This window comes from Dipteris shenzhenensis, chromosome 18 (assembly GCF_047967505.1).
Source record: "Dipteris shenzhenensis isolate YYH24624 ecotype China chromosome 18, Dip_SZ_1.0, whole genome shotgun sequence".
Taxonomy (NCBI): domain Eukaryota; kingdom Viridiplantae; phylum Streptophyta; class Polypodiopsida; order Gleicheniales; family Dipteridaceae; genus Dipteris; species Dipteris shenzhenensis.
In genome coordinates, this window is record NC_141613.1 from 47,580,317 (window position 1) to 47,594,678 (window position 14,362).

At 42.0% G+C, this 14,362-nt stretch overlaps 1 pseudogene across 1 annotated transcript; it reads right to left on the minus strand.

Annotated features, from left to right (window-relative positions):
- Positions 1-813: 813 nt before the first annotated feature.
- On the minus strand, positions 814-3,815 carry LOC147891328 (pentatricopeptide repeat-containing protein At1g15510, chloroplastic-like; annotated as a pseudogene). The gene is made up of 2 exons (XR_015542627.1): positions 3,766-3,815; positions 814-3,643 (listed from the first exon to the last, which is right to left on the minus strand). The product of XR_015542627.1 is annotated as a pentatricopeptide repeat-containing protein At1g15510, chloroplastic-like (transcript).
- Between the last annotated feature and the right edge of the window lie 10,547 nt (positions 3,816-14,362).

Consider the following 14,362-nt stretch of genomic DNA (forward strand, 5'->3'; position numbering starts at 1 on the left):
TTTACTTATTTATCTATATCTATATCTATATATATTATTTACATCTATATTTATCTATATCTATATTTATATATACTATTGAGTAGGTGCATTATGTAGTCATACATGCTTTCACATCATCTTTATTAGCACACCCTCACAAGTGAGTGCTTTGATAGAGACTTGGATTATGATTTCATGATTTTTTTGCTTTTAACAACCTTTGTGTCTTATGTATGTGTGTATGTATGTTCATTTATTTACTTATTTATCTATATCTATATTTATATATACTATTGAGTAGGTGCATTATGTAGTCATACATGCTTTCACATCATCTTTATTAGCACACCCTCACAAGTGAGTGCTTTGATACAAACTTGGATTATGATTTCATGATTTTTTTGCTTTTAACAACCTTTGTGTCTTATGTATGTGTGTATGTATGTTCATTTATTTACTTATTTATCTATATCTATATTTATATATACTATTGAGTAGGTGCATTATGTAGTCATACATGCTTTCACATCATCTTTATTAGCACACCCTCACAAGTGAGTGTTTTGATAGAGACTTGGATAATGATTTCATGATTTTTTTGCTTTTAACAAATTCTCTCTCTCTCTCTCTCTCTCTCTCTCTCTCCACTCCTTATTTTTTCCTGCTATGGTATGTCCGTTTGGTAATGTATAATGTACACCACATAATGCTGTAGCATATTACCCAAAACGAATTGTTCATCTATTTTTATTCTCAAAGATAGTTTTTAAAACCGGTACAAGTCTTTGTATACATCCATTTGTTCTCTTTGCCAATATAATGCATTTCGCCAGCTCTGCGCTCTAGCCTCTAAATTCTGCCCATTGTCCTATTTCCCGAGTCCCTCTGGAGCTCTGGGACTTCTTACTGCCTTGAGTCCTTGAAGGTGAATGCTTAGGGGCCGTTTCCGCCCACCAGTCCACAATGCTCGAGTAGCATTCTTGAGCATGTGTGGGCAGTGCTGAGCAATGGTTCCCACGAACTCCTGCTCAGCCATCTCTGACAGAAAAGCCTGCAACAGGCTCAACACAAAACCAGCAGTAGGATTGGCTGCAACAAGAAGCTAAATGGCAGGGGCCCCGAAATGCCCACGTGGCGACTCAAAAACTGCAGTTTGAGAATCGTACCACCTTGTTCTTAGTTATGGATCCACTATCTCGTGAAGCCAACTCGCTATAACACTACTCCTTATGATACACACAACGTATCCTTCCATCATTCTGGCAGCAACATTAAGAAAGAGGGACACTGTAGTACTATAGATGCATGAGCAACATCAATGGTCCCCTTCCTCATTTTGAGGGAAATATCTTAAGCTTTGCATATAAGATATTTCCGTCAAAATGGGGGAAATATCTTCAAACTTTGCATATATATGTTTTATTTGGGAATGTCTTGCATCCCCCTCCAAAAACGAATGCACAATTCCACCGATGTCAGTCCACCACCATTGTCCTGGCATCTTCCATGCCTTTTCTATTAACTCTCATTGCCTCACCTTCTCTCCTCTTCCATCTGACTATCTGCACAGATATTAGACATTAGAACAAAAGCTGCAGTATCCTTTTCATTCAAACACAATGCATGTTCAAAGGCCAGTCTTCCAAGTTCCACATTACACCACTTTCGGCAAGCACCCAACACTGTACGCCACACCACAAGGTTAGGGCAGAAAGGCATCTTTTTCACCATTGCTATTGCCTCATCAAGCTGGCCTGCACGGCCAAGAAGATCAATCATGCCAATATGGTGATCAATTGATGGAGTGATGCCATAGTCTTTGCTCATGGCTTCGAAGTACTTTTGGCCCTTATCCACTAGACCTGTGTGACTGCATACAGTAAAAATAATAGAGAACGTGGCCCCATCTGGCTTTACCCCCTCTCGTCTCATCCTCTCAAGCATGTGGAAAACAATTTCACTTTCTCCTAGCTGGCCATATCCTGCCATTAGTGCAGTCCATGAGACTACATCTCGACCTGACAGCTTATCAAACACTTCCCGTGCTTCAGCAATCAAGGCACATTGGGCATACATATCCACCAACTTGCTGCCAATAAAAGTCTCTCTCTCTAGCCCCTTTCTGGCAATCTCAGCATGTATTTTTCGGCCCTTGTCTGTGACTCCTATGCTGCCACAAGCTTTCAGGATGCAACTAAATGTGACAGTATTTGGAGAGAGACCCTCCATTTGCATCTGTTCAAGACAGTTCAGGGCTTCCTCAGCAAGCCCGTGCCCTGCATATCCTGCAATTAGTGCATTCCATGAGACCTGGCCTTGGACTGGCAGCTTGTCAAACACTTCCTGTGCTTCTGCAAGCCAGCCACATTTGGCATACATATCTACCAAGGTGCTCCCAACAAAAATATCAATTTCCAGCCCCTCTCTGGCAATCTCTGCGTGTATTACTTGACCCTTGTCTATGGCTCCTATGCTGCCACAAGCTTTCAAGCTGCACACAAATGTGACAGCATCTGGGGACAGACCCTCTGATTGCATCTGTTTCAGACAGTTCAGCGCTTCCTCACCAAGCCCCTGCTCGGCATATCCTGCAATTAGGGCATTCCATGAGACATCATCTCGAACTGGTAGTTTGTCAAACACTTCTCGTGCTTCTGCATGCAAGTGAGCCACATTTAGCATATACATCCACCAAGGTACTACCAACGAAAAGATCTCTTTCCAGCCCTTTTCTAGCAATCTGAGCATGTATTATTCGGCTCTTATCTATAGCTCCTATGCTGGCACAAGCTTTCAAGCTGCACAGAAATGTGACAGCATTTGGACAGAGACCCTCCAGTTGCATCTGTTCAAGACAGTCCAGTGCTTTCTCACAAAGCCCATGCTCAGCATATCCTGCTATTAGTGCAGTCCACGAGACCTCGTTTCAAACTGGCAGCTTGTCAAACGCTTCCCATGCTTCTGCAAGCCAGCCACACTTGGCATACATATCCACCAAGGTGCTACCAACGAAAAGATCTCCTTCCAACCCCTTTCTGGCAGTTTCAGCATGTATTTCTCGGCCACTTTCTGCATCTTTCAGCCTAGCACAAGCCTTAAGTACAGCCACGACGGTATATTTATCAGGATGTACAGAATCCTCTTGCATTTTCTGGTAGAGTTCAAGGGCATGCTGTGATTCCCCACACTCAATATAACCCATAATAAGAGAAGTCCAAGAATACACATTCCGATAAACCAACTTGTTAAAAACATGCTCAGCATCACACATGCTTCCAAATTGGACCAACATTGGGACGAGGTAGTTCCCAACAGATCGATGATCTTCCAGACCATTTTTGCATATGTAAGCGTACAAGCTTTTTGTATACTCTAGATTTTTCAATGTTCTGCACTTGCGCAAGATGCATGTAACGTTCTGAACTGAAGGCAGCTGGGACAACCGTTCCATACACGTGCCTCCTCTAAGCTGAGCGTTTCCCAGCTACCCTTCTCGCACAGTTCTTGTGCTTGGGATGTATTCACTATTACCCCAGAGCTGAAGCCACACTCATCCACCAAGTCACGCTCTTGGGCCAGACCAGTGGATGCTTCGGCCTCTTTCTTAAGCAAGGATCTAGCCCACCCCATAGCAACTCCTTGACAATCTTATGCTTCAAAACTGGATAAACCCAATTACAAGAAGTGATTTTTCGCCCACCATGCTTATCTGGCCGACCATTGCAGAATTGATTGAAGAGCTACCAAGCAGTGGGATCTGCCAAAAAAAAACAGAGCCAGCACCTGAGCGACGACAGGGCTACACGATCAACATCATCTTAGCACACGGACCACCAGGGCTTATGCCATGGAAGAGGAAATAGTAAGGTTCTTTCCGTGGTGATCCAAGAGAATGTAAGAGTGTGCTATAAAGAAATGTCACATCAATGGTTCTCAAGGGTAGCGAAAATAGCACTTTCAACTTCCCGATGGCACATGTTTGGCCAAATGTGGTGGGAGGGTGGGCACTTGGATCGCTCTTCGGGTTAGGCGCTTTGAAGCAGGGTGTAGCTTCCCTTGGTGATCCAAGAGAATGTAAGAGTGTGCTATAAAGAAATGTCACATCAATGGTTCTCAAGGGTAGCGAAAATAGCACCTTCAACTTCCCGATGGCACATGTTTGGCCAAATGTGGCGGGAGGGTGGGCACTTGGATCGATGTTCGGGTCAGGCGCCAGAGCGGGGTGTAGCTCAATCAGGATGATGAAGGTGCTTGATTGGCTAGGAGGTAAACAATGTCAGTAGCCCATTGGTTAAATGGGCATCTCTGCACTTGGTGGCCAAACTTGTCTCCAGGTCGCACCCAAATGCTCAAAAGGAAATCGCACCAAATATTCCACCATCACGCAAACTGAATAAATGCTCTCACCCACACCTAGATGTGTGCATCTGGGCTGTGGACCAAAATGGGCTACAGAGCATCACACAAACTGAATAATCACTCGCACCTGCACCTAGATTCGTGCATCTAGGCTGCAAACCGAAATGGACCAAAACACTCACATTTGCACCTAGATGCGTGCATCTAGGCTATGGGGAAACAGGACCGAAATGGAGTCCTAGAGTATGTTCACAAAAAAGTGACAAACTATGTACAGTGAACCTTGAAATCTAGCTGAAATATTTATTAGCATTGGCTCTCCTAGAGGCAGTGCTTTAGGATTGAGTTGAGTGGGACTTTTGTGATTATCCTTAGTTTTTTGGGAATTTTTATTAGGAATTTCTAAAATTCTTAACCTCTACTTTTAGATGGCTGTTGGCTTTTCAACTTTTAGCTTGTGTGTGGCTATTGGCTTTTAGCTTTTAGCTTGTGTGTGCTTTTTAGCCCCCTCCAACATGGCTATAAATCAATTCAAGGGCTCCACTCTCCCTCCATGCTTGAGCTCTCCCTAGAACGATTACCTTGGCTTCCTCCAGCTATGAGTCTTCAAGTCACTTCAAGCTTTCCGATCGCTCATCCAGGTCTCGCATGTTCATTTGTGAGCAAGGTGCTAAAGTCGATTCGCCTGTTAACTACTCAAGCCGTTGCTATCCAGAAAGCCGTTTGCCAGAAAAGCAGGTTCGCCTGTAAAAAAATTTAGTTTTCTTGTTGAAAGGGCTTTATGCCAGCCAAATGGGCTTTATGCCCGCCAGTCAAGAGATTGTCGTCTACTGGATCTGTTTATAAAAATAAAGCCAAAAAAAGCCCCAGAAAGTTGACATCAAAACTTTGCAGGTATCATTCGTAAAACCTTCAAGGAAAATAATACCAATTTACCTTTCAGTTTTAAATTATAGTCTTTTTTATAAAAAATGCAGTGGCTTTGCAGTTAGTGTGAGTGCATGCAAATAACTATAGAACCTTGGCAAATCCTAATGGATCTTGCGAGTTCTCAAAGCATTTCTTTTTTATTATTTCTTACTAGACAATCGATAGTGTCTAAAGACCCGTAAAACCCACAAGTTGGAGCCAAGTACTTTCATGCATACATGCACCCTTGTTTTCACAATTTTAAAAATCCATAAATTTCTTGCATTTGGTCTTAAAACCTCAAAAGCTATAGGGTTGAAGGTTTCTCTATCTACAAACAATCTTGAAGTCGAAGAAGAAGCGGAGGTAGAATTTAAGTGTTTGTACTTGGGAACCAATCGGGGTTCACCACCTGCCTTAGCTTCTTACTTGTCTCAAGATGCAATAGGTTCTTGTGGGTCTACTTCCTTTTGGGAGCAAGTTCTTGTGGGACTGCTATGGTTGATGGCAATGTTCTCCCTTGTATCATGTTGCTCATGACTTCATTGCAGTGGTTTTTTCTTTTGATGGGCAGGCAATAGGCTCTTGTGGCACTGCCTCCTTTGTAGAGGTAGGTTCTTGTGGGTCTATTGCCACAGTGCCGCTTGATGAGATTGGGGATTGCTTTGTGCTTTTTGGTCTCCATTCGTGTTGCTATGGAGGGTAGGATTCAAGTGCCTAGGGGTAGCTGATGGGAGGCATGGTAGCGGTGTGTTGGGTCCTTGGTAACCAAATATATGCATTACCTTCGTAGTAGCCCTGATCTTTTAGTAACTACTTAGGGCTCCACCATGAATGACTTCTTTGCTTTTTGGGCCTCGGTGCTCTCGTCTTCTTCTTCAAGGTTTCCTATCTACGAGCCTAAGCTAGGTTTGGTGTGGGTAGTAAGGGCAAGATCAAAGATACACATTGGGGCTCTTTCCATGGTCTCTGGATAGCGGTGGCCTACATAATAGCCTTTGGGGCCCACGGTATCCTTCCTATCGATTGTGTTGGTGACCCCTGGTGACTTGACGAGGTAGATGCTTGGACCGTTGATTTTGTAGTTACAGTAGCTAGTGGTGGCATGGGATTTCCTCTTGGAGCCTTAGTAGTCTTGGTGGCAATGTCCTTGGAGGATGGAAGCAAACTGTTGTGATACAGGCTTTCCCATTTGAAGTGTTGGTAGTGGCATGGACGGAAGAAGTGGAAGCGGATGACAAAATCTCAACCTTGTTGGGTGGTTTCTAGTTTTTTTGCAGATCTAGGTGGATGCTATGCTATCTTTGTGTAACGGGGACATCATTGACTCAATGACTCTTGAACAAGGTGGAGTCACAAATGTGCGACTGCCACTTGTCAGCATTGTTATTCATTCTCACCAATCAATCTGACAACACCTAACAGCCCAACACCACATCCTACCAAGTATTACTTGTTTGTCAATAGCACCTGAAGGCATCACATAGAAGCAGCTCGCCACACTATGGTTATTTACTGAGAATTGCATCTCCATATATCCAATTGCCGGTGTACCTTGACCATTCACAGCTTGTACAAGGATAGGACTGGGCTCAACGATTACCTCTTATATTAATTGGCCGCATACTTCCTGTGAGATCAGGTTATGCCTTGCTCGAGGGTCCACGAAGATTTAGCAAAGTGGATCGATTCTTTGCAAACATGAAAGTTAACTGGTAACCTAGCAGGGGCAATGGTTAGGTCTTCAAGGGGGTCTAGCCCTTCTACGATTGCCTTACATATCATTATGAGCCCTAGTTGCTTCATTTGAGCTTGGCAGGCTCAAGCCTCTTTTATTGCCCGCCTCTTCAAGCGGACGACCTCTTTTTTTAGCTCTTTTTCTTGATGGATGGCTTGTAAGGTTTGGAGGGTCAAGGGGCCATTCATGATCCATCAAACCTCTTTCTCTTGCATCCACTCAAAAACAAGCACATTAAGGTGGGTACATTTCTTGCAAGCAAAGGATTATTGCTATAAAGTGCTCTTACTTGAGAGCATGTCCACGTGAACGCAAAATGATAATGTATAGAGGGATTGTAATGTTGGTGTATTGTTTTCTTCAATTGAGAAGTCAATTTGTTGCAATGGCCAAGCATATTCTTTTAAGTCATTTGATTGTTGGAAAATGCCAGCAAAAAAGCTAGCATAGCTCACATTTCCCCTTAGTGCTCCTAAATCATAGGTGCTAGAACTCGGCATTGAAATGCTCCATTGGAGATGAAATTTCAGGCTTACTGAGTGGGCATATCGAGGCACTACGTTATGCTTCTTTGGGTGGATTGTCTTGTAGGCACTGCATGCTCTCTTTCATTGGTTGTTTTGCCTTCTCTTTTGGGCACTTTGTAAGTAGAGAATGAGTGGGAACATACATAGCATTTCCTTGTGTTTGCCAGCGTTTGCCACCTAGACCCTACATGGGGATGGCCTCTTACGAACTAGAAGAGCAAAAAGCATCACAAAGGAGCCATCCAATAGGAGAAAATCCATACCTCACACTTTGGATCTCGATAGGATCAACAAGCTTAAAAGAGTCATGTGGCTTCACACACGTGGAAAACAACTCCCATGGGTGGGACCTTATCTTCTTCACTCAAAGAATGTGGACTTAACTAATTTACACACCGACAACAATCCATGGGTCAACAACTAGACCAACACTACTGCCACAAACAAGTCACATGGGACAAACTTCACATATTGGTTAGACCATTCCCTATTATAGACTAGGCTCGACCACCTTTTCTAACAACTTTTGGTCCTCCTCTAGGTAGGCCGAATGTAATTCATCTTCTATATATGTCTATGTGCCATTCAAAGGTTGTGCCAAGTGGCATACTAACGAATTCTTGCTCTTTCGTTGCCATTCCAATCTTGGCCAGTAGCGTAAAAACGATGCAAGAAGACACATCTGTCAGCTTTCTATTGCATGCACCACACGATGCTATGCTCCCACACTTTTAAGATGCTCTCCATCATCAGCTCCAACGTTGGATGAAAACTTACTTGACAATAGTAGCCTCTTGAACCCCAACTCTTACTTAGGCGTTAGCACAGTGCGGAGCCCCTTATCCCTGATCACCTTTCCATGTGTCCCCTCCCCATTGCCTCTCCGACCCTATGCATGGGTCGCACGCCCAAGAAGGCTAAGCGCAATCTCCTCCCAAATTTACTTCTCATTGCCATTCCTCCCACTTGCATCTCAACCCCTCGGAGTTATGTATGGCTACTTCATCCACCCTACCAAACGCGTCCTTAATGCTGCTAACATCTTTTCTCAATACCTTCTATGAGCTAGAAGCTCCAATATCGATGCTCTGTGGATCAAAAACTTTGCCGATGGTTGTGACTCGTCTTGCTTCTGGGATCAAAGAATTGTGAGGGGAGTAGCAGGCCTATGGGCAAAATCAAACGGTGTGAAGAGATTTGGTTTGACACAAATCTGGAATCGAAGGAAGTAGAGATCTAGCTGAAAGAAGTGTTGATGGAAGAAGAGCCGCATCACAGTGGCACTTGCCTAAATAGTATCCAGGGCAGCTCATGCTGCTATCCAACCAGGACAGTAAGCAAGAATGCACAAGCTTTGAGACAAGGCTCGTAGCAAGCCCGCAGCACCAAGGTAGGCAGAACTACCATATGGTAGTCTACTTACATCAGGAGCGAGGGGAGGTCGATGCAACAAAAGAAGAAAGCAAGAAATGAAGGGCATCAATGGCTTTGGGGATAGCTAAGTTTTGGGAATTCTGCAAATAAATTTTCCAACAAAAAGAATAAACTTCCATTTATATAAGCCGGTTGCTTTTGCAATGTTGCGAATAGTAACTACATGAGGTTCGCTCAAGAACCTGAAAAATATAAGCAAACATGAAAGAAGCTTCTATTTAATGAAACGACTTTGCCTATTGGGAAGTTTAGAACAACAATTGTGGGAATACTCTAAGCATCTATATCTACATTACGTATGCAGTCTTTAAGCTTGTCGTGTGCCATTGACATAGAGCAAAGGAATTCAAGAACCATCCAAGAACCCTCAAGCCAATTCCTCTGCGGCTCCCTCTATGAACTTAGTCGCAGCTCCTTCTATGAACTTAGTCGTCGTAGTTATGTAGTACAAAAATTCCAGAACCATCTGTCAAAGACCTGGCTTCCCCTTCCTCGACCCTGCACCTGAATATGAGTGTCCAACTTCATCAGCCTCTTTCACTTTGTCAAATGTGCTCACTTGGGTGTGCCCACGTTTTGGGAGATGATTTTTCATTCGATGTCTAAGTGACAGCTTGTTTTCTTTTTGGCCTGCCCCTCAGGGTAGCCTAAAGCAATGGCGACATATTTTGAAAGCAAAAATTAGGGAATATTTTGTTTTTTGTAATTTTAAGCATTTTTATTGGTTGATGGCTTCGTGTCATAGTAAATGTGATTAGCCCACACTTGTGCCATACGTGCATGAATTGCATTGGGCCACACTCCTATTTGCATGAATTCTATTGGGTCAAATCTTGCATGCATAATTGAAACTGACACATCTTGAAGTGGTAGTTGGAGTCCAGGCTGCATCTGTAGCCTACGTGAATACTCGCCCCTTCCGCCATAAGTAACGCCGAATCCTGTTTGTGTAAATTTTTCACTCCAAAGGAAACCTTGATGCTACAGATTCTACGCACACTTTATGTTACCTCCATACGAATTAGTTGGAGCTGTGGATTCTACGCATGCATCCAGCAATGAAAGGTGCTTGGGTCCATTCCGTTTTTACTGATCCACCCCTGGTTGCCCATAGGAGTTCCATCCACAGTGACATTGCATTCATAGGAAATACAAGCGTCAGAAGGTAAGGGTCTAATGAGAGGATTTCACACATTCGATGAACTTAATATGGGAGGATGTTTCGACGCATATTTGTCTTCTTCTCAGTCCCTGTATCGGCAATTTGATGCGAAGCAATTTGAGGTATGATTGCTGGAACATGGAAACATGTTTATGGCTTTATCTAACACGGAATCCTTGTTACATGAAATTAAAACGTCTCCCATTATATAAACACAGAGGAAGGACGGAGTACTTTCTACTGTGCTCTGTTTGTGCGAATTCAATGAGCTTGAGATGGAAGGGTCTACAGAGTATATGGAAACTGATAGCGGTGATTTGTGAAAGGTTCTCTTCGAGCGTCTCGTACTTTGGTTTTCAATTTGAACGTATTCCATTACTTCCTTTCCTTCTCATATTCGTGTATGTTTGGTTGCAGGTTTGGCGAAAGCTTTCCCTGATGCAATGGATTCTTCAATGACTCCAGTTAATGCCAAACTTTCTTCTGTTGAACGTGTCAAACACGTTGTGAAACCAACGAATCCTGTCCATAGTAAATGCATGTCGTGTGCATGGTAGTTCCCTCTTCTGCTTTCTGCATCTGACTGTGCTTCCCAAGGTCGTTTTCTTATGAGACAATGGAATTGAAGCTATACCTCTAGGCTCTTCCTGAGCTTGCTTTTCCTGATAGCCTTCCCACTCTTGAGAGCTTCTTCTTCTATCCAAATCCATCATTGTTCTTTGAGAAGGAGGTCGTCATTTCGTATTTGGCACTACGTTCTCCTTTACTTCCACTATTTCTACAATCCTCCTATCACAAACGCGTCTCCTTTACATTGCTACTCTCTACAAAACTTCTGCATGCTTGAACCTGGAGAAATTCTTGGTCGATTTGCTTACATGCAAGGTTTGTGGTTTGCGTACGCATCTCTTATCACGAACGCATGTCCTTCACGTTGCTGTTCATTGTTGACCTTCTGCACACTTGCAATAGGAATTCCTCTTGGTTGACTTGCTTCAATGCAAGGTTTGCTATCTATTGTCTTAGTTCCCTGACATTCTATTCGTTGGTCTTCAACATATCCCGAGATTTAGGTTAAACAATCTGTTCGTTGGTCTTCAATATATCTTGACATTGAGTTTAAACGTTAATTTCTTTATGAAGTGATCGTTCGTGATTTTTTTGTTAAACTATGTTGATAGAAAAAGCTTGCTTCCTCTCGTTTTAATTTGGAAGTGATTAAGTACATAGTTTTTGTCGATCGTTTACTGTAACGCTTGAAGTTGAAGTTGGACTTTGGAGTTGTCATTGACTTCTCTTGCACCTAAATATAACTTGGTTTGAGCTTTTATTTTCCTTAGGTACTCCTGTAGCTTCTACATGTTCATATGCAGAGAAAACTGCATCACCTCTTAGCCCACGTTCAACTCCCTTTGTTCTTGGTAGTTCTAGCAAGCCTCCAAAAGAGAACCTTGTAAAGAATTCACCTATCAAGAAGACGCCAAGACGTTCCTTGAAGCATTGCTTCCAAGAGGTGGCGCAGGAAGCATATGTGCAAGGTAGTTTTCTTTTGCATGTGTCAAATTTCCAATTGCAGAATTGTGATTAATTTTTTATTTTTTTTTGTTTCAGTGAAGAGACTTGTGCGTGCAAACCCGAAATATGCTAGTTTTAAGTCAACTATAACTACTCATGTTGAGCGCACAAATGTACCTAGGAAACCAAACCATGGAGAAAGAGCTACACCTCCTAAATTAGAGAAGAAAAATGTCATAAGAGAAAGAGCTACACGTCCTAAATTAGAGAAGAAAAATGTCATAATTATTGATTAAAAAGATTGTATTTTAAGATATAATTTCAAGTATTTTAACAAACTATTTTGATACTTGATGTCTTTCAAATATTGAAAGTAAACATGATGACAATTTAGTATATTTGCTTTGATTTGCGTTGCATTTTAAAAAGTATTAATTTGTGTAATTTTAATCCAATCTTAAAAAAATGCATGAATATTGCTTGATGATGGATTTACATTTATCTTTGTTGTTGTATTTATTGTAAGTTCTTACGTTTTCCCATTTGATAATGCAACAAGTAAACAATTCTTGTGCAAAGATGAAAATGACGAGGTTAGCTCTCATAGTGGACCTGATGATGTTATGAATGTTCAACCCTTACCACACAATTGCCCTTCTGTAGCCAAAGCCATAGTTCCATCAAAGGAGAATTTTGTGGGAGGGGGAAAGTCTTTAGTCTTGCTTGCAATAACTCAACTCTCTGATTGCACTCCTCATAGATTTGTCTTTGAAGATAAATTGCTTTGTAAGTATGGTACTTACAAGGCACTTAATCCAAAGTATCCAACGTCCTTAAAGGGAGACTTTACAGATAGGTTTTGTTCCCACACAATCACTTTGTTGATTCCCTCCACTTATATCCACCAATTTGTGAATTTCTTGCAAATTGGAGAGTTTTATAGAATTGAAGGAGCCTCTATTGTGGTGAAAGGTCCAACTGAAGGTGGGACTTGTAGATTTTCTTTACTACTGGATGCCACAACTTGCATCATTAGGGGAGAGCCTTTTGAAGGAAATCTACGTTTGTTGCCAGACCATCCCATATGCACATATGCATCTTGGGCTTCAGAAAATATTAACTTTGGGAAGTTGAGCATTTCAAATGTGATGGGCACAATTGCAATTGTGATTATCAAAGTGGCAAATGAAGAGCATGGCTGATCAAATCATTGTTGCGAACGGTCCAAGAGATGAGGACAGAGCTACAGTAAGTTGAAAACCTACAAACTATTGTTTCTTAAATCAAACTCTTAAAATTTTTTCTAAACTGAAAACCCATGCAATGTGCAATTATCTTTTGTGAATGAAAGGAAATCTACGTTGACTCAATTGGTACAAGAGTTCAACAATGAGGGGGTGGTTATGTACATCCTAAAGAATGTCTCATTCTTAAAGGCTAAAAACACAATATGTGTTTTTGACTTTACGATCTTGGCGGACGTACCGGATGGACCTGCAAAGGATAGCTCACAAGTAGCATTCACTAGTCAAGTCTCTCAACTAGGATATGGAACCAAGGTATATATTACTTTTCAATTTGTAGTTCCACATCCGTTTATATTAATTCAAGACAAAGTAATTGTCTACTTCAAAGATATCAAAGAAGAAAAGTGTAACAATATGAAAGCACAAATGTAATGGATCTCAAAGAGTAATCCTTTTATCATGCATTTGCCTCATAAGCAATTACAAAGCCTAAGCTATTAATAGTGAAGCTTCCACTAGGCTTGAGAGATTTTAGCTTGCCATGAGCCATCATTAGATCTTCTTCATACATTTGAATGAAAGGAATACCCAAGGATAGTATAATGTCCATGTATGGGCCTCTTATATGAACAGGAACTTGCTCACCATTTTGTTGGACAATGTCACCTATTAAGCTAAGGACTTGTTCAACATTTTGAGGTCCCTTGCAAGAATAACAATATGGATGAAGAGGGTCTCTGCTCACACCGAATCCTCCGCAAGTCTCACACATATGCTCCACAAGGTCAGCATTTACATTTGTGAAGTACAAAATTCAAAATATCTGCAATTGCAAGACAAACTTGGTAAGGGCTAACTAAGTTCAGTTGTGAACGGTTAATGCTCCTCCAATACACCTTTTTATAGATTGGCCATTTTTCATGACACATTTGCATGACGTGGTTGTCCCGCTACCTAAAATGCATAATCTTAGTGACCTCTTCTTGCGCGTCTCGCCTCTAAAATTATTGCTTACAACAAGCATCCAAGTAAACTGTTGTGTCATCTGCCAACTCACTGTCAAGTAGCTCCTCTTCCCTTCTAATGGGAAGTAAGCCACGAAGAAAAAAAGAAAAGGAGCAAGGGGGCATCCCTGATGGACTGATCTGGAAATCTGAAATCTCTCACCCCTTACCCCACCAATAAGTACCTGGCTGTGGGCTGATCTGTACAAGGAGAAAACACCTTTGATCCAAGCATCAGTAAAGCCAAAACGTAAAAGGGTGCCCTCCAAAAAACCCCAATCTACTCTGTCATAAGCTTTCTGAAAATCCAAAAGTAGAATGGCTAGATTCTGGCCGCTTTGCATGGCCCACTCTGAGGCTTCCTAGAAAGAGAAAAATGCTTCTCCCATGCACAAATCCCCAAATTGCATAGAATTGTTTTCACCTCTACTTCTATCTTAGCCAAAGGCAATCTTCCAATGGATGGAATCCCGTTGGAAGATGCA